Source organism: Triticum aestivum, chromosome 5A (genome assembly GCF_018294505.1).
Source record: "Triticum aestivum cultivar Chinese Spring chromosome 5A, IWGSC CS RefSeq v2.1, whole genome shotgun sequence".
In the NCBI taxonomy this organism is placed as follows: domain Eukaryota; kingdom Viridiplantae; phylum Streptophyta; class Magnoliopsida; order Poales; family Poaceae; genus Triticum; species Triticum aestivum.
The window spans coordinates 668493706-668513744 of record NC_057806.1 but is presented as its reverse complement, the minus strand read 5'-3'; the positions used below and the strand labels follow the sequence as shown (position 1 = coordinate 668513744).

Genomic DNA, 20039 nt, shown 5'->3' with positions numbered 1-20039 from the left:
ATTTTTCAATTGAAATGTTTACCTACGCTACTTTTTTCAGTTGAAATGTTTACCTATGGTATTGGATGGGCTGAAAGAATAACACATGGTGAATTCTTCCAGTAGGTGATCTTAATAGCCAAAATATATAAATGCTAATTTTGTCGGCCAATAAAGGTAATAGCTAACTCTTATGCACCAAATACTTTTTTATTATTTTTGTTCCTATTTACTATTACTGATTTGTTTTCAGTAAACCCCCTAGGTTATATCATTGTGAAGTACTCCCTCCGTTCCATAATATAAGACGTCTTATATTATGAGACGGGAGGAGTAGAAAGCATGATCCCAGTTAACTGTTTTTTCTGCTTAGTGTAAGCAATATAATCTAATGGAATTGAGTACTATTTAGTTCTTCCTCATATCACATTGTTGCCACTTTATACATGGTAATTGGTAGTATATATACTCTGTTTGGATGTGTGCATTCTGTTGCCATGGTCCAACATTCTTACAAAAATAGTAATTGGAGTGTCATGTTTGATGTTCTATTTTTATCTTTAATTGGAAACTTATGCCAGATGCTTCATGTTTCCTTTTAAAACAAAAGACTTGAGCTTCTGTTCTTATCTAATGGCATTTTATATGTTCTTTTATATTGATGCTTAGGCATGTGCCCATGTTTTTTTTTTCTGCTCATTGATATGCACATGGCTATAGGCTTATAGTTATGTACTGATTACAAAAACACAGTGAGCATGGCATACTCTGTCAAACGAGATATACAAAATATTCAGAAAGGGTGGGTTTAGGATCTAGGGGTTTCTTCTCTTCAATTTCACATCAATAATTGGATTGTGGGGTAAATGTATAGTTTCTATTATGACATAATTGTGGCTAACTCTGGATTTAGTTGTTGACGCACTATCGGCTTTGCAGGTACAGATCTTGGTGTGGGTTGTTGATTCACCTTTCCAGCAGCCAAAGATTCAGTTGGCTGCAAGTTTCTTGGGTGTTCATGTAGCTGATTGTACTCCCTCTCCCCTCCAATTTCTTTTACTTAGGTCTGATGCAATCTAGGTATTATTTATTGTCGAATGGATTAAGAACAAAATTTAGACACGTTGCGTAGAATTATTTTATATATGACAAACCAAAGATTGTTCTAGGTAAAAGTTTTTTTGGTGGTTGGGATTGGTGGCTAATAATAATCATGGATGACACCCTTCGCTGATACCAATAAATGATAGTTGCGTGTCTGCTATTGTTACTAATCTCTGCATTGTTGTTTCTTTGTCTCATCAAGATAATATAAAGAACTTCGGATGCTGATAAGAACACACACTGGAATGTAATTTGTGTTTCTGATTTTTTTTATTCTTTGCTTTTGGCTATCTTAATTTGCATCTGTCACTACAGTCACAGCATCTTTTTTGTCTATCCAAAAATGAGAAGCGTTACTACTATTTTCCATCTGAGGTGATCATTCTTGCCTTGCCTCTCTCTAACCTAGCCCTGAACATAATGCCTCCTGACTCCACCCCACTATTCCTCGCTCAAGAAAAGGATCTCCAGCCAGGATATGCATCAAGGCATATTCTAGCGCCGTGGCGAGACAAATCGCGAGCAAGTTTGGTGAACTGGCCACGGAGGAGGCCGCCGGGCAGTGGACGTTCAAAATATGTTATCCACATCTAAAACCTATCTTAAATTTCATATCTTATTGGTTTGGTCATTTACTATGGTAAAAAGTGTTAATGATGGATAAATGTGTGAGTCTAAAATAATGCAAACCAGCAAACAGAAGTGTTGGTAGTTTTCACACACACAAAAAATGCTTTGCATTGAAGTTTTGCTTTTTGTATCTCCAGTGCTTGGATTAGTTATGTGTGCATCTAATTGATGTTTGTATATCGTGATGATTATCGCTTCCAAGTGAAAACTGTTTATCACCAGTCAAATATACCTACCTCTTTGCTTTGCATTTTCACCTGTCTTTATATACTGTTTGCTATCCTGATATCTGAAACGGGGTTGTATGGGGTGCGGCTGGGTGCACTTCTTATCTGGTTTGGCGCACTTCCTATCGGGTCAGTTCATGGATAATGATTTTGTGTATGGCATTGTACTGAATAAATATTATTGTTATTATTTGTATTTTTAATGGTCCAATGACTATTATCAGATTGGATATGACTGTACCCGGCAGCGATGCTGCCGGGTGCGGCAAGCCGCATTTCCTACCTAGTTTATAAGAGTAGTAAGCCACTGACGCATATAGGCCATTGGAAACATAGGGTGTGTTTAGTTGCTGTCACCGGGTAGAATGTCACGGGTCCGACCCGTTCCCACAGCCCATTCTCGCGTTCGGTTAGTCGAAGGAACCAGAACCCACCCGTCCCAAGGAACGGAATATACGCTCATTATGCGGAACAGAGGCATACCTCCAAATCGAGCGGACGACAGGGAACGAGCCCTCTTCCCCTCTCGCACGCGCCTCTTCTCTCGTGACTCCCCTGTCTCAGCGTCGCCACCCTCCCGCATCTCCCTCCCTCTCGATCCGCCACCTCCGTTCCTCTCCGGCGCCGGCTTCACTCTCCTCCCCTTCGTCTCTCCTCCGTGATGGCGCGCAACAGCAACTTGGCGGCGACCTAGCGGCGGGTGGAGATCAGGCAGCAGCAGGGCGGGAACCACGCAGCGGGGCGGTGAGAGGCCATGGCGCGGGGACCTGCCGACGATGGCGCGGCGCACGGGGCGGCGCGGGTGCGCGCGCAGGCGCCGACGTGGTGGAGCGACTGGAGGCAGTATGATAACTTGGCATGTATAGATGTAGTGCACTTGGTTGCTTTTGGGTGTGATGGATGAAGTTGGTACCTTCTGTTGAAATTTGTGTTTGATTGATGTCATATATGTGTGATTTTTGTCGATATATATACTATTATGTTGTTTTTCTTCAAAATACAAATGAAATGCTGCCAAAATTTTGAATTTTATGTGGTTCCATTTTTCATTCCATCTCTCTAACCAAACACAAGAACGGAACCGTCCCGTTTCACTTTTCTGTTTGTACCAAACACAGGAATGGAACGGATCTGTTCCTGTGGAATGGAACCATTCAATTTCGTTCCACTTGGTTCCTCAACCAAATACACCCATAGGGGATGATGGCGAGTTGGCGAATATTGATACGTAAAAACCACACACGATGATCACTCAGAGGACTAATAATTAAAAAAATGCATGCTGGTATATAGACCAAAAAAATATTGAACAATCAAATATTTTTGCTCTTGACTTACCAAAAAAGTTGCTCTTGACTTATGAGTGAACTGAACTTAACAGACCGATAGACCAATAGTTGGACCCGTTAAAAGTTACTCCCTCCGTTCCTAAATAGATGACTCAGCTTTATACTAATTTAGTATAAAGTTGAGTCATCTATTTTAGAACGGAGGAAGTAATAGAAATGCATCTAGGGTTTTAACATTCTAGAAGGCGCATTATGCAGACTTGATAAACAAAAGCAAGACACATTCAATTAAGCCACAATTAGTCTAACCTATCCTTTCAGCTGCAAGCCCAATATGTATGTTGCAGATCATGTAGTGGGATCATCGCAATTCCACGGATGTATCTACTACTCCGATCAAGGAACCATGATGATTTTTTTCGACAAAGGGTGAATTTCATTGGCTCAAAATGAAACCATAATGATTACGGCTTAATCAACAACCTAGTACTCAAATTTGATCAATGATAACATGAACCTAGAAGTGGTAAACACCCTCGCGACCTCACCGGCCCTTCATCAAACGGCTCAGCTGCTTGCATGAAGTAGATACCATGCGGTTGTACGCCAATGTCCAGAAAAGAGAAGACAGATGAACCATCGTGTAAACTCACTTGTACTACATGACATCCAAAACGAGGACGGACAGAAAGCACAAGACAGTTGCTTGATGTACGTATGAAGCCCGATGGGTGTTTCACAACACATTTCAATACTAGTATGGTTTTGCTGTTCTCTCCCATCCTGTTATCTTTCTCTTTAAATTGATGCGTGCATCAGGGAAATACCCTTTGGCTCATGGGTGTATATACACTTGATATCAGATTTTTTTAGTATATAATTACGAAAAAAGTCAAAAAATTCCGAAACTATTTTGGAAATAAACTTGACATTCTTTTGTACTCGTATAAAAAGTTTCGCAAAGGAAAAATTCTCATCGACATCAGGGCAAAAAAGACAAATTTCAAAAACGAAAAATGTGAATAGTAACGTGTATATAGTGTTGATTTTGTTTATCTTCACCTATAATACCATTAAATTTATTCCTTGGTCAAACTTTTTATACGGGTTTTACAAAATGTCAAGTTTGTTTCAAAGATGGTTTTGAAATTTTGATAATTACTGCCTTTTCATACAGGGTGTATGTACACCCAAGAACTAAACGTTCCTCTCCGCGTGCATCCCTCTAATGATCGACCAAAATGCAACCAACCCTCCACCTCTAGGTTTCTTGCTGAACAACTCATCTACATGCATAATTTTATTTAAAGTTGAAGCCCGAATCAAGTTTGAAGAAAAGTTATGGCAAATCTAAAATAGAAAGAGTGGCGATAAAACAAATCAGCTTTTTTACACATACACTTGGCACAAATATTTTGCAGTGATACTCTCTATTGCATTATGTGTATGTAGGTCTTTTTCCCTTCAAAAGCCAAAACTATACTAGCTGAGAAACTCACCTGGAATACACGGCAGAGATGAAACACGAGCAGTCGAGCCACACCGCACCACCGTTTTACAGTTGAAGCCTTGATTTAGTTTCGTTCAACAAGTTGTCTCAGATCAAGTGCAGATTTGTTCATGATGCAGATGATCTCGACAAAGACAAGAGCAACACAAGTCGCACGATGATGGACGTTCTAAAAGAAAGTTGGACTTCGATTGGAGAGGAGGCCTGAAGGCGAAGGCGAAGGCCATAGCTGAGCAAAGCATCGCCGAAAAGTGATGACAATGATAGTGGGTGTGACAATGCAGTGAGGGGATTGAGACCTCCCGAAAGGCAGTTGGAACCAGTTACGGGACATCGATCAGAAGGGTAGGTCGAAACGAAGTTTGATCTTGAGAATGGGGTAATGGAGATGCTGGAGTTTGGTGACAAGATCAGTTCTAATACGAAGTTGTACTAAACCAGCGACAAGTCATATGAATCGGAGGGAGTATCAAATATCCTAGCTAGTGAATTGCTTGTAAACTGAGATATTTTGTTTTGTGAACTTCTTTTCTTTGAAAAACTTATGTAGACTATTTATATCAGATGAAAATTAGGACGAAACCAATTAAAAAAGTCTAAATTTATGAATGGACCATGCTTCCATGAAAATTTGTAAGGTTTGCAAGTTTTGTGAATGGAGTGATAGAGAGGAATTTTGCAAGTTTTTATATTCGGGCCTGCATGGCCTTTGCTTTTCCGCACCACGACAAAAAAGAACACTCCACTTTCTTGGAGTCTTGATCCGCAGGCTCCCACCGTCCTCCCAGCGCCGCCGCAGCACACCCCCAGCCGCCATGGCGTCCTCCTGGACCTCGGCATCCTGGTCACCGGACGACCTCCTCGTCGAGCCCTCTCACAACCGACCTCCCCTCACGAGCGCCTACGATGGAGGAGACGACGACGACGTCTCGGCGCTGCCGGAGCGAGTCATCTCGCGGCTGCGCAGCCAAGGCGCCCTAGAGAAGATCTGCAAGAAGTACTCCATCCCCGACGGCTTCGCCCCGATCCTCGCCGGCGGCCTTTCCTTGTGGTCGCCGCCGCTGCCCGGCTCTGTCTGCGTGTACGTCGAGTCGCTGGACGCCGGGATGCGCCTGCCCCTCCACCCCTTCTTCAGCACGGTGCTCAACCACTTCGGGCTCGCCCCGGGCCAGCTCGCGCCTAACGGCTGGCGCGCCCTGGTGGGCTTCGTCGTGCTCTCCCACCTGGCCGGCGCTGAGCCGTCGCTGGCCGTGTTCCGGCACTTCTTCGCGCTCTGCCTGTGTCCGCCGCACAGGTTCTACACCTTCCGTGGCAAGGATTCTGCCGGCCTGCTCTTCGGCCGGATTCGCAGGACAATCCGGGGTTGGAAGGAGGAGTTCTTCTTCTTGAAGTCGTCGGCACCGTGGCCGTGTCCCGTGGAATGGGGGCAGCCTTCCAGGTCCTCCACCATGGATCCGGCCCTCACCGTCGAGGAGAAGGCCGTGGCGGAGAAGCTGTTGTGTGCTCGAGGGAGTTCTCCGATCGATCTCAGCACGTATCTCCACAGCCGCAACATGGCCGCAGCCGAGATCATCGGGGCACCATCACGGCCGCCAACTCCTCAAGGTGAACCCTCTCGGCGACTGGCACTGTACATTTCAGAAAGATTCAGAATGTTGCTGTGGATTGTGCTGATCTGTGATTTGCAGGCGCGCCTGTTGTTGTCGCCATGGAGGACATTCTGGCAGAGAAGGCAGCAACGGCCGGGGCCGCGCGCGCGTCGGCGGGAAAGGTGACGGTGAAGAGCGAGCAGGACTGCAAGGCGCCTCCTTGTGCGCTGTCGCTTGGGAAGAGAAGGAAGCTGGATAAGGACCCAACGGTCGACGGCGAGAGCTCGGCGTCGGACCCCTCTTGCCCGCCGGGCTTCTCCACCCTCTGGAAGCCGCCGTCCGGGACAAGCAACGATGGTGAAGAACGGCAGTGCGTGCTCCAGCGGCACCGCGAGGGAGACTGGAAGGCGGCGAGGCGGCTGCTGCAGGGCACCGTCACGCCGTCATGGGGGCGCGAGCTCGCCGCCTCGAAGCCGGCCGACGTCGTGACCTCAAGCTACGTGTCACTACTCTAGGTGAACACGCACAGATTCAAGCTCATTCCTTCATGATTTGTTGTTCTGGGTTGATTGATCGACATGCCATACGGTGGGGTGCGCAGGCGGCGAACGAGGTGGCGTTCTCGCTGGGGCACGCTCTGGAGCTGGAGGAGAAGCTGAGGGCGCGCGAGTGGGGCAAATAGCTCCCATGCGACGTCGTTGGTGTGAATTGTCTCTCATGCGACGTCGTTGGTTGTAATAGCTCTCATGCGACATCTGCGTTGGAAAAAATAGCTCCCATGCGACACTGCTGCCTAATCCAAAGACACATGTTTAAAACTCGAATCAGGTGAGCGGGACCCACAGCGTGGGACCCACTAACTTATCCAACTCAGCATTGGTCAGGTGAGCGGGACCCACAGGTGGGACCCACTAACTTATCCAGGTCAGCATTGGTACAAGAGGACACCAAGCCATGCCCCGAGTCGTGCAGCACCCGAGCCCATGCTCCCCCCTCCCCCCTCCCCGACCGTTGTTGTTCTTCTTCTCCGGCGACGACGCGCAGCAACGCCGTTCCGGGCCGCGACCTAGCAATGTCGAGCTCCGCTTTAGCCTCCCGCCGCTCATGGCCGCGCTATGGCGCAGTGCCCATGACAAGGTGCCCTGCATGCCCACGTATCGCACCCCTGAAGCGGCTAGTCACTACGACCGACAAGAATGGCAACCTTGGGTGGGAATTCGTGAAATGCGAGAGCAAACCAGAGCAGGGAAAGGTGAGATTTTACTTCTCAATATGCCAATTTTGGTTTTTGTCTCCCAATTTCATATTTGCCCAATTTTTCATCGGATTTGGGATTTAGGGTTCATCTTTCCAATTTCAGAAATTGAAGCAACGCACCCATTTTGAGTGGCTAGATGAGTACATAGAGCGGATTCAACTGGAGGGTGCATCAGGAGAGCTCGATTTACCGTTGGAGGCGGAGAAGTTGGGCAAGTTTGGATCGGGCGCGTCTGGATCTGGGGCCCCTGGAGGCTGGATCTGCCCATTCCATTGGGGCTACTGTGGGGGATGCAAGAGTGACGGCAGAGCTGAAGAAGCTGAACAAGCAGATGAAGAAACTCATCGAATTGCAGAAGCAGGGGCAATTTGATGGGGCTGATGGCCGGACTTTTTTATGTTTGTGTAATTGCTCTCGCATTTGTTTATGTGATGATAATTAGTCGTAAGTGAATAGATTGGGCATCATTTGTAATCGTAATGATATGTATATTTGAATAGAAGTGTTGCGTTGTACGAATTCGGCATGTCTTCTCCACTCTGTTTCGGCCCTGTTTTTTCAGTTTTTCAGTTCGTCATCAGTTTCAGTTTCAGTGGTAGAGGGAGAAAAGGAAAAAAGGTTCGTCCACAGTTGCCCGAAAAGGCCAGGCCCATATAGAAGTTAGGCAGGGCTGAATAGAACATATCCAGGCCCATTGATAAAAGAAGTGTAGCTAGTGCAAAAAAAAGTGCACACGGTCATTGACATTGATATATCTTTTCGGCTTTAGGTTTTTTCACAAATTTTAAGTTTCCTGCAGTCACCTTTTTTGAGATAACTCATCTGATAATTATTTGAGCTATTTTTATGCATAAGCTATCGTGTCCGATGCTAGGGCCCCATGTTGTTTCGGCTAAAACAATAGGTTGGTTCTAGTTAGCAGTCTAACTTGCAGTCTTTGTGAACCAAAAAAGTTGCAATTGTTTGGTTCTAGTTTATTTCAACCAAGCACCATTTTTAATTTTTTTTGATTTGTGCTATGGTGTTTTCAAAGTTTTTACTCGTGTGTTTCAACCGAAAAAGGTTGTGCCCCTCTCAAAAAAAGAAGACATCTAGTGTGCCCCTAGTAGCATCTCCTTACAACATAGAGGGGCATCCCCTTACAACATATAGTGCATAAAACATAAAAGGAAGATAATTAACTAGACACGTGCTAACAACAACTTATATGATTGGATCATGTTTTAGTGCATTTTTTAGTACACATTGAACCCTTTACGAGTCGCGCAAAGGGCACTCGCTCGCCTATGCCACGTCGAATTTTACTGTCGCAGGATCTATCTAGCCCAGATAACACCTCCCCGAGGTTTCATGCTCGTATGCAGTCAACACCGTATCGAGCCCCACGCCCTCGTCCTCCCCTTCTCCTTCGCAGGCACATCTCCTCCTCCCCTCGGCGGTCTGATCCCCTTCCTTCTTGTGCACGCCGCCTACTCCCCTCCTCCGGCTGGAGCAAGGTGCCGTCGTCCCTCCATCCTTGCGACGCCACCTCCTTCCTCCGCCGCCGGCAGAGGCGACCGGCTAGGGTTCAGTCACCGCCGCCAAAATGGATGGCGTGCTCCTCGGCGAGTGGCCCGGCAAGTTCTCTCTCTCCAGCTATGAGGACACCTCGAGACCCAGATCATCTCCACCAATAAGGTCCAATCCTTCCTTCCTCCACTGATTTTGCTGCAAGCTAGATGTGTTCTTTATGAGATCTGATGGTTTTCAGGGGGACCTCCTATTGCGCGCCTTCTGCGCCGCGCAACCAAACTGGTGCCTGCAGCAGCGGCTGGATGGGCCGGCCCACAAATCGCGCAGTGCGAAAAAAGTTGGGGGCGGTGACTGAACCAGATCATCTCCACCAATAAGGTCCAATCCTTCCTTCCTCCACTGATTTTGCTGCAAGCAACCAAACTGGCGCCTGCAGCAGCGGCTGGATGGGCCGGCCCACAAATCGCGCAGTGCGAAAAAAGTTGGCCGAAAAACAGCACCCGATCGGGATCGAACTCGCGCCCTCACGAGTAGAAATAGCGATGCTAACCACTCCACCAGCTAAATCCCAGTGATACTACATGGCGCGAACATTTTTAAGAAGAGAAATCGTAGACGCACTACTAATTTCACATTACACTGTAGAGTTTAGATTTTCCAATTATCTGAAAACATGTGCACATATTACAAATGAAGTTCATGATCATCCAAAAAAAGTTCACGTATTCCAAAAACGAAAAAGTTAATGTATTCAAAATAAAGTTCACAAATTCAAAAGAAGTTCATCGATTTTCAAAAAAAAGTTCACCGATTTGAAAAAGTTCATCTAATTTGGAAAAAAGTTCATCTAATTTGGAAAAAAGTTCATCAATTTGAAAAAAGTTCATCGGATTTGGAATAAGTTTATCAATTTTGAAAAAAAGTTCATCAGTTTTGAAAAAAAGTTCATCGATTTTGAGAAAAAGTTCAAAAAAATAAAAAAAGTTCATCAAATTAGAAAAATAAGTTCATCGATTTTAAAAAAGGTTCACGAGTTTAAAAAAAAATTGTTCATGGATTTCGAAACACGAGTTCATCCATTTGAAGAAACCAAAAACGAATTTGGAAAAAAGAAAGAAGAAAAGGATAGAGAAAAAAAGGACAAAGAGTAAGGAAGAAATCATCTAATTTGGAATAATTTTATCAATTTTGGAAAAAATTCATCGATTTTGAGAAAAAGTTCAAAAAAATGGAAAAGTTCATCAAATTTGAAAAATAAGTTCATCAATTTTGAAAAAGGTTCATGAGTTTCAAAAAATAGTTCATGGATTTCGAAACACGAGTTCATCCATTTGAAGAAACCAAAAACGAATTTGGAAAAAAGAAAGAAGAAAAGGATAGAGAAAAAAAAGGACAAAGAGGAAGGAAGAAATCATCTAATTTGGAATAATTTTATCAATTTTGAAAAAAAATTCATCGATTTTGAGAAAAAGTTCAAAAAAATGGAAAAGTTCATCAAATTTGAAAAATAAGTTCATCGATTTTGAAAATGGTTCACGAGTTTCAAAAAATAGTTCATGGATTTCGAAACACGAGTTCATCCATTTGAAGAAACCAAAAACGAATTTGGAAAAAAGAAAGAAGAAAAGTATAGAGAAAAAAGGGACAAAGGGGAAGGAAGAAATCATCTAATTTGGAATAATTTTATCAATTTTGGAAAAAAAATCGTCGATTTTGAGAAAAAGTTCATAAAAATGGAAAAGTTCATTAAATTCGAAAAATAAGTTCATCGATTTTGAAAAAGGTTCACGAGTTTCAAAAAATAGTTCATGGATTTCGAAACACGAGTTCATCCATTTGAAGAAACCAAAAAACTAATTTGGAAAAAAAAAGGAAGAAGATAAGGATAGAAAAAAAAAGGACAAAGAGGAAGGAAGAAATGGATATAAATGTGCATCTTGTCACAGTTAGTGAGGTGGTCGGATTGGTTACCCCTACGACCCTGATAACCTGCGGTGCGAGGTTCGAATCCTAGCTCGCGAGTAGTTTTCTATGGAATTTCGAAAACAGGAAAAAAAAATGAAATATGGGCCGGCCTGCGAGTAGCTGCTGCAGGCGCCGGTTAGCAAAAACAGTATAAACCGGCGCCTGCAGCGCCAAATAGGAATTGCCGTTTTCAGGTGGTTGCATGATGCTGCGCCTCTAGTCCCTAGGGCGGATCTGGGCCCCAGGCCCCCGGGGCCCAGGCGATGGGGCGGCGAGGGGGCGGCGAGGGGACGGCGAGGGGACGGCGATGGGGCGGCGAGGGGGCGACAGAGTGCTTCGCGGCGAGGGAACGGATTGCAATTAAAAATTGGGGAAAGTTGCATCTGCCAAGTCAGCACTGTCCAGTCAGCAAGGAGACTAGTCAAAACCACCTAAATCTGGTGCAAAACCACCATGGGGGAGAATTGATCCGGTTTTAGAGAGTTTAGGGGCTGATTGATCCGGTTTTAGACTTTGGGGGGAAATCGGTCCATCAGACAGGATTTGAGGGGGAAAACGATACTTTCCTCCCTTTAGTTATTACTACCTAGCCATATTTTTTGAATGGGCCCGGGGCGTGGCCCAACACACAGGAAGGGCCCAGGCAGCCTCATCTTGCCGGCGTAGCAGCCCGAGCCAGACGACCAGACGACCAGACCTAGCCACGCGACGTGAGTTCCAGACCTCCAGGGAGCCGAGGCAGCCGCCGCCACCGGCCGGTGACTCCCCTCCAGTCCCCTGCTCGGCTGCTCCCCTCCCCTGACTTCGGCGCTCCCATCCAGTCCCCTGCAGGCTGCAGCCCTGCTCGCCTGCTCGGCTGCGCTCCTCGCCTGGCTCGCCTGCTCTGCTTCTCCAGCCGGGCGCGGGGCGCCGCCGCGCCGGCTCTGCTCCTGCGCTGCTCCACCCTCCAGTCCTGCCGGCCTCTCCCGCCTCCCGGTCTCCCCCGGGCAACTGCTGCCCCGACTGCAGCCGAGGTAATTTCAAGTTTTCTTCAAACAGCAAGTTCATCTACAATAAATCCTAATACTGATGGTCTGATGCTAATGAATGGATATGGTACTGGATAGTCGTAATGGTTGCTGCTGTTGTGTGGATGTGCTAATGTGTCGATGCTAATCAGTCCTGATGCTAATGAATCATGAATGGTTGCTGCTGCTGTGTGGATGTGCTACTGCAGTACAATTTTTGATATGCTAATGTGTAGATGTGCTACTGCAGTACTGCTAATGGTTGCTGCTGCTGTCAAAAAATCAATTACATTTTAATTGAATTTGAAAGTGAATGCTGTTGCTGCTGTTGATATCAATTTCATTTCATTTTGTAGAATTAAAAGATGAAGATATTTTATTCATCGGTGGCCGCAATGGAAGTGTCTAAATTTTTGGTGCAATTGAGCCATATTTGAGATATTCTTTTGAGGTAGCTATAGCCTGATGGACGTTAAGTTTTTCTCTCGCGACGAATTTTTTTTTTTGGGCCCGGGGCTTGCTCCAATCCTGGCTCCGCCACTGGTCCCAGCTATGTCCGACCTTTCTCATTCCCTTCACTCTCATCAGCTCCTCCTCTCGGTTTGATTAGCCTCCCCATCTGTCCACACTGCCAGTCCCTGGTTTCTACAGGTTTGTGAGACTTCAAGGTTTACAAGCTAGTGTGGCTTTAGTTGAGGTGAGCGCCTACACCCGTGGATCTGATCACACTATTTTTTTTTTTGTCTTAGATTTTGTCTGATGTGCATCTCCTATTTCTCTTTTGGCTTCTTCTTGCCTTTGCTACATCTTTGGAATTTTGTTTGGGTATTTTGGTTGGATGCTGAGCATTTGTTCCTTGGATTTTAGCTGTCCACTTTCTTTATCTTCCCCTTCTTTAATTTTTTCGCTTCCTTCCTCACCAGTGAGTGGAGACAGGTCAGGAATCACCTCCCTATTCAGCTAGGCTACACCATCTTGAGATTCAACCTGGTATGCTCCTGTTGTGTACATTCCATGGCTAATGTTTTGGAGGGAAATTTTACCAATTCACTTCCTTTGTCATGTTCCTAGAACCATGTTCCTTGAAAAGACAAGAGTAAACGGGAAAACTTACTTTGGGTTCATATGATGCAGACCAAGAATAAACGGTGCAGGTATACTCAAATCAATGTCTTTTATCTAATTGGCTGGATAACTACTTTTTAGATCTCTGCTGATTACCACAATAACACAATTTTCTTATTCATGCTTTGCTGTTAATATTTTCTTCACTGCCTGAAAAATTAACTTCTGTTAGTTGCATGTCAAGTAACAAAGCTAACAGTACCTATTTGTTGCTTCATCGACATGGATTAGTTTTACATTATTTACTAAGTTGAAAGCAGTTAATATCTCCTTGAGGCCACTCCAAGATGATCCTTGTTTCCTATGCAAGCAGCTAATTGTTGTAACATGATTACATTTGTTGAATGGCGTAGCTGTACTTTTGGATGGAGTCTTCATAGCTTAGTGGCAGTGTTTCGGCATGTCTTTTTCTTGTAAAATGTTGGTGCCTTTGGAAACTAATAATTACTTTTTCTATGAATTTAACGACATGTCTACTTTTGTTGATCTGATATATTCAGATTTGGCTAGCAGCAAAAGATGAATGAATATAGTGATGGAAAGCCAAATTTAAAGTGGTAATTTCCTTTCACTTCTTATCCAGTCATTTGCTATAATAATTGATAAGTGTTCCTTTCAGTGTTTTGAACTAATTATGGTTCCAGAAATAGGTCGTATGTATGTTGCAAATGAAATGGTACAGAGCTTCATCTAATTTATTGGTGTGAATTGTTCTCATCATGTACCTGCCCTTTTAGTTAGCGGGAAACATTGTGATGCTCAGATCTTATGTGCCTATTTTGAGAGCAGAAAAATACGGAAAATCAGCATCTGAAGCTAAATAAAATGCACACACTATCCTCTTCTTCTGTGTAGGTGAGCTATACTTTGATCTTGTCTCCACTGCTCTCAGTTGGGTTCTACCACACATTACTAAAACTTTTTTTTGAACCGTAAATGACCGTAGGAGACTTTTCCTACAGTCTTTGTATTAAAAGAGTTAGTAAAGTCTTGTCAACCGAGTTACATTGGGGGGGAGGGGGGCTGAGTACTTACATTGTGTGGAGGGGTGCGGCAGGGTTAAATGAGTGTGATCCTAGATAGAGGGCCACCCATTACTAAAGCTTACACATCATTTTCATTTAGATTTGGTTATTATTGGCATTAGATTGTGCACACTGAATGTGAGAACAGGGTCAGGTACTACCACGACGTACATTCTACTGTGTCCAGTCCTCAATGCTTAATGTCCATCTCTTTGTAGCTTTGCAAAGTTTCGGTGTATCATTGTCGTTTTACTGATGGTCAATGCATATGGGGAACAAAGTGAGGCTCTATAGGAAGAAGCTCACAAATTTGAGGCGTCTCTACAAGGAAGCCACACATCCGTTATTACATTTGCCACATGAGCAAGACCTTTGCCACTCAAAGAATCCTATACATATCACCTGCAATTATATATACAATTCTTCTTAGTGTTGTTACCTTTGATTTTGCAGTATTTGTCCTGATTGATACTGTATGATTATGTGTTGTTTTGCAGGTACTGATCTTGGTGTCGATTCCTACCTGAGCCATCAGACACAACTTCGGTTGGTCATAGGTTTCTTGGCTCTTTAGGTATGTGTGCTAGCACTTCATTAAGGGTTTAGATGACCATGCACAGGGTACATCTTCTCCTTTCTCCCCATGTACTTAATTAGCTTGTGCAATGAATGCTGAATTTGGACAATAGTGATTTATTTGTGCAGTCCATGCTTAAAAATTGAAAAACGAAAAGATGACATGATGGGTTTCAACAGTGATAGTGGTTGTTTAACTCTCCTTTGTTGAACTGCACTATTTTGTCTACTAAATTATGGTCAATATTCGCTTCAACGCCGGTTGTATTCACCTCAATGCGGGTTAAAATGAAGTAAATATTGTTCTGTATTTCTGTGCTCCCGTTGTATTCACTTCAACGCCGGTTGCAATTTTCTACGAAAATGACTTCTGAGACTTGTATTAAATGTTTTTAACATCTGGTGGACCTTTTTGATTTAGAGGATTTGGGCCAGGGATTCAAGAACTAATGGTTTTCATCCACACGTGTTTTATTACGATGCTATCAAAAGCAGGGGTACATTTCCTTATGTTCACTTCCCTTTCTATCTTATGAATAAATTTGAAACATTCTTCTGTTTTGCACTGTAGTTTAATTTAGGAGTCAGGATTGCCAACTCATTAAGCATCTATGAAGTTACAATCAAATGTGTACATAGTTAGATATCTTTGCCCATTTTTTAACCTTGAATGACAGTTGAGAGAAGCTCCCACTGCCTTATAAAATAAAATCTTGCTTTACATAATTACATTGGTTGGTTGTTGAGGGAACTCCCAACCAGAGGGGTAGTTGCAAAGGAAAACTAGAAAAGAAACTAGGGCCTAGGCGGGGGCAAGTGGATAGGGTGACTCAGAGAGAGTCCACAAACGAGGTAATGAAGGGTACTAGCCATTGTGCAAAACTTGATGGATGGCCCATATATTGCTTGTTTAACAGATGAAATTCAAGAATTTATGGCATGCATAATATTTGATTATAATGATCTGTACATATACATTATGCATATGCTAACTGCAGTAGCGACAAAGAGTGGCTGGTGAGTGTGAAACAGAGCGCTTTGCACGCGCCAGCACGATCATGTGCATGCCAGATCAATTTTGAAGCCTGGCTGATGAATGGCTAGCTTATATGGTTCTGTTCTTGTAGGCTGAGGTTTTCTTTCTTGGGCAACTGAGGCAGAAGAACCTGGTAAATTGGTTGAGCAGTGCTATGAGGATGAACACAGGATGCTGGTGTACAAGTTCATGAGCATTGGGAGCCCTAAGACACACCTCTTCAAAAGTGAGTTTTTTACTGCTTTCTGTTGTCAATTGATCATTACAGGTATTAGTACGTCTGGTGGTTCTTGAGACCAACAAGATAAAAAATGTTAATTTGGAAATCCGAGCACGTATGAGTGTCATCTCATCCATTGTCAATGAGATGTTCTTTTCCTGTGAACTTTCTTTTCTGTAAGTCAAGAGGATAGTTGAGTTCTCTCCCTTCCAAAGGGTCAACACTTTCTATTTTTAAAATTATATGAATGTAGATATTGGATATTTAGTAAAATGGGATACTAGATATTTTGGATTGCAGAATTAATTATCCGACTAGCTTCTTGGTACATGCAAGTTACAACTCTTCCTCAATGTGGAGGAGGAAACTGACCTAAAAGATCATATTTCCTTCAGGTATAAATTGCTCCCTTCCGTGGATGACAAGGATAAAAATCGACAAGGATGAAGATTGCTATTGGCGCGGCTAAGGGACTTTCTTGATGCTATCTCGCCAGTGATCTACAAGGCCTACAACGTCTTGCTCGACTCGGTAAGCCACACGTAACTTCAGACTTTCCAATAAGAAAAGAAAAGAGTTTTAAATTGTCCTCATTTTGGAACAGTACTAATGGTTACTGAAAAATGGGGTCGAACAGTACTTCACCTTTTATGCTGAAATTACGAGAAAAGTGTCCCACAAATGAAAACTAATTTGATCTTGAATCTTAATTTTAAATCTGTACCTTTTGACCAGTTGAACCATCCAAGATGCCATGTTTCTGAATTTAGCTAGCCCAGTGCACTAAGTGTAGCTCTGACCTGACTGGAACTCTGAATATTCTTGGATGAATGCCATACCTGAGAAATCCTATATTATACTAGCTTCACCATCCAACTTATCGAGATACATTTTGCCGTCATGGTCACATAATTGTCCATTTAGATATGAAGCTTCACATGTACTCTGTCTACCTATATTAGAGAATGAATCCACTTTCTGAACAAGAGTGCTTTGAAGCATTTACTCTTGCAGCTATCTACAAGCCATGAACAAGTATCTAACTTATTTACATCTTCTTTCCTCCGCAGCGCGGGCTATAACGTCAGTCTGAGCCTCCACGAGCTCGATGCCCTCAGGGACCAGCACTCTACACGCTTGCCGATGCAGTGGTCGTTTAGGTTGACTCGACGACTAGGTAGCAGCAGGAGCGGATGTGAAAAAGCGGTGGTCATCGAGGTCAACTTGACCTGCTAAGGGCCCGTTCGGATCGTCTCCAGCTTCTAGCTTCGTCATCTCCGCGCATGGAGCAGGCCCGAACGCCGCAACTCCTAGAAGCTGGCTTCGTGGAGCAGCGTTGCCTCGCAGTGCAAAAACAAGAAGCAGCTCGAACCCGGCTCCCAAAAATCGGAGGAGACGGAGTTGGGCATTATTACCCGATATGCCACCGCCAAGTGACCTCCGAGCAATGTACCGGTTCACTCGATCTGTTCTTTCTCTCCCCGATACGTCCTCTCGCAGCGCCCTTGCATAACTGGGCCATCAACAGCTTGCCCTGGTACCAGCTGAAAGGGCCCAATCGACCTTTCTGGGTTGGCAACTCATGCTGACCAAGCTGGAGCTGCCTCGCGCGGCCGAACGATCGCTAGCTCCTCGCGGAAGCTAGCTGCGCTGGCTCCCGTAAGAAGCTGGCCTAAACAGAAGCCAGCGAGCTTCCGAACACGCCCTTAGTGTGCATTTGCTTTTGAAGCACTTCTCTTCTTCGTAATCAGTCAATTAGGCTACAAAACTGCTACTTCTCTGTTCATATACGCTTATCAATATGTATGATGCTCTCACATAATGTATTTTGTGAATGTGCACTGCCAGTATTGCATTTCTACTGCTGTATTTTATTTTCCCAATCAGTAAGATGGTACTGTTACTACTATTGGATTGCTCTACTTTCCAGAGTTAAGCAAGTTTTATAAGTTTAGCAAATAGTTGCGTGCACAGATGCTACCCACGAAAAAAGCAATTGAAAAGGGCAACGCCCAGGATACAAGCACGTTGTCAACTACAATACAATAGCTAGGTTGGTACGCACAGGCATTATAATCCCCTTGTTAGAGTCTGAAGCAAAATGAAGCTCTCCCGTTCGTTTGGATTCTGGACCGTCCGATCGTCTTCCTGAGCTCGTCATGGCCGTCGGATCTTCGGGTGGACCAATACTGGCCGTCCGATCGAGCCGGCACTCGATCCTCGCCGTTCGATCTCGTCTGGCACTCAAGTTTGTGCCACCGCCTGTAATTCCCGTGCCCCTCGAGGGCATTCTCGTCTTTTCACCCGCAGTCGTATAAAAGAAATCGCGCCCGTGGTGAAACCCTAGCTGCCCCTCTCCTTTCCCACTCAGCCCTCACCCCGACTCCCCTCTGTCTTCCTCCCGCCCCTCTCGCCGCCACGCTGCTTCCTCTCCTCCCGTGGCCGTCGAGAACCCTAGCCGTCACTCCCCGCGGGCCATCCTCCCCTCCCGCCACCGCCTGTAATTCCTGTGCCCCCCGAGGGCATTCTCGTCTTTTCACCTGCAGCCGTATAAAAGAAATCACGCCCGTGGTGAAACCCTAGCCGCCCCTCTCCTTTCCCACTCAGCCCTCACCCTGACTCCCCTCTGTCTTCCTCCCACCCCTCTCGCCGCCACGCTGCTTCCTCTCCTCCCGTGGCCGTCGAGAACCCTAGCCGTCACTCCCCGCGGGCCATCCTCCCCTCCCGCCACCGCCTGTAATTCCCGTGCCCCCCGAGGGCATTCTCGTCTTTTCACCCGCAGCCGTATAAAAGAAATCGCGCCCGTGGTGAAACCCTAGCCGCCCCTCTCCTTTCCCACTCAGCCCTCACCCCGACTCCCCTCTATCTTCCTCCCGCCCCTCTCGCCGCCACGCTACTTCCTCTCCTCCCGTGGCCGTCGAGAACCCTAGCCGTCACTCCCCGCGGGCCATCCCCCCCTCCCGCCACCGCCTGTAATTCCCGTGCCCCCCGAGGGCATTCTCATCTTTTCACCCGCAGCCGTATAAAAGAAATCGCGCCCGTGGTGAAACCCTAGCCGCCCCTCTCCTTTCCCACTCAGCCCTCACCCCGACTCCCCTCTGTCTTCCTCCCGCCCCTCTCGCCGCCACGCTGCTTCCTCTCCTCCCGTGGCCGTCGAGAACCCTAGCCGTCACTCCCCGCGGGCCATCCTTCCCTCCCGCCGCCGCCGCCAGCCATCTCCTCGTCCCCGTTGCATTCATCTCTTTGCCGCTCGTGCCGCGGTCGCCATCGAGGGCCTGCCGTCCGCGCCGCCGCTTCCCTATCGAGCTCGCGCGTCACGCCGTCGGGAGGAGGCCAGGCGTGAGCGACGAGAGGTGGCCAAGCGACGCTCATGTAGAAGGTTGATGAGGAATGCGCCGACACCACCGTCGTTAGGCCGATCCGCGTCCACGCACTGCTCGGCGTCACCATGCCTTTTCTTCGCCTATACTTCCAGCGACCATGCCAGTCATGGGTGAGCTTAATCTCCTGCTTTCTTCCTCTCCTTTCCGGTGACCCTTCACTCTTCCTGTTTGAGGAGAGGGGTTAGGACTAGGCATTGGATCTGTGGTCTAACTAGGTTCTTGCTGTGGGGTAGGTTCTCAGGTTTAGCTAGGTTCCAAATATGGGGATTTTTTTGGATTTGTGGTCTAGCTAGATTCTAGAGATGGGGAATTATGGTGATGGCTTGTTTAGAATCAGTGGTCTAATTGGTTGCAAGGAAAAGGGCTTTTGTATCATTTTGTTTTTTTGGATCAGTGATCGATGTTGATGGTTATTGGTTTAGCAAATGAAGATTTGCCTACAATCTTGTTATGCTATGTTTAGAAAGAAATATTTAGTGAGATGTTTGTTCACCAAATTGGGATTTGCTTCAGCATGTGTTTAGGCTATGCTCTTAGGAGATAAATGTTACTCCCTCCGTAAACTAATATAAGAGGGAGTACTCTCTAATTTTAATGTTAGTTT

The 20039-nt window shown here is 45.4% G+C and overlaps 1 long non-coding RNA gene across 11 annotated transcripts; it reads left to right on the top strand.

Moving 5' to 3' along the window:
• The first annotated feature begins 11726 nt into the window (after positions 1–11726).
• LOC123105834 (uncharacterized) lies at positions 11727–17958 on the top strand. 11 transcript variants are annotated; one of them, XR_006451039.1, is made up of 10 exons: positions 11729–12076; positions 12427–12767; positions 12994–13060; positions 13142–13224; positions 13696–13752; positions 13985–14050; positions 14718–14794; positions 15218–16058; positions 16448–16583; positions 17123–17958. It is a non-coding gene; the product is annotated as an uncharacterized lncRNA (long non-coding RNA). The 11 variants fall into 11 exon arrangements; XR_006451035.1 differs by lacking the exon at positions 13985–14050 and having other exon boundaries at positions 11731–12076; positions 15218–15293; positions 15924–16058; XR_006451036.1 differs by having other exon boundaries at positions 11731–12076; positions 15924–16058.
• The last annotated feature ends 2081 nt before the right edge of the window (positions 17959–20039 follow it).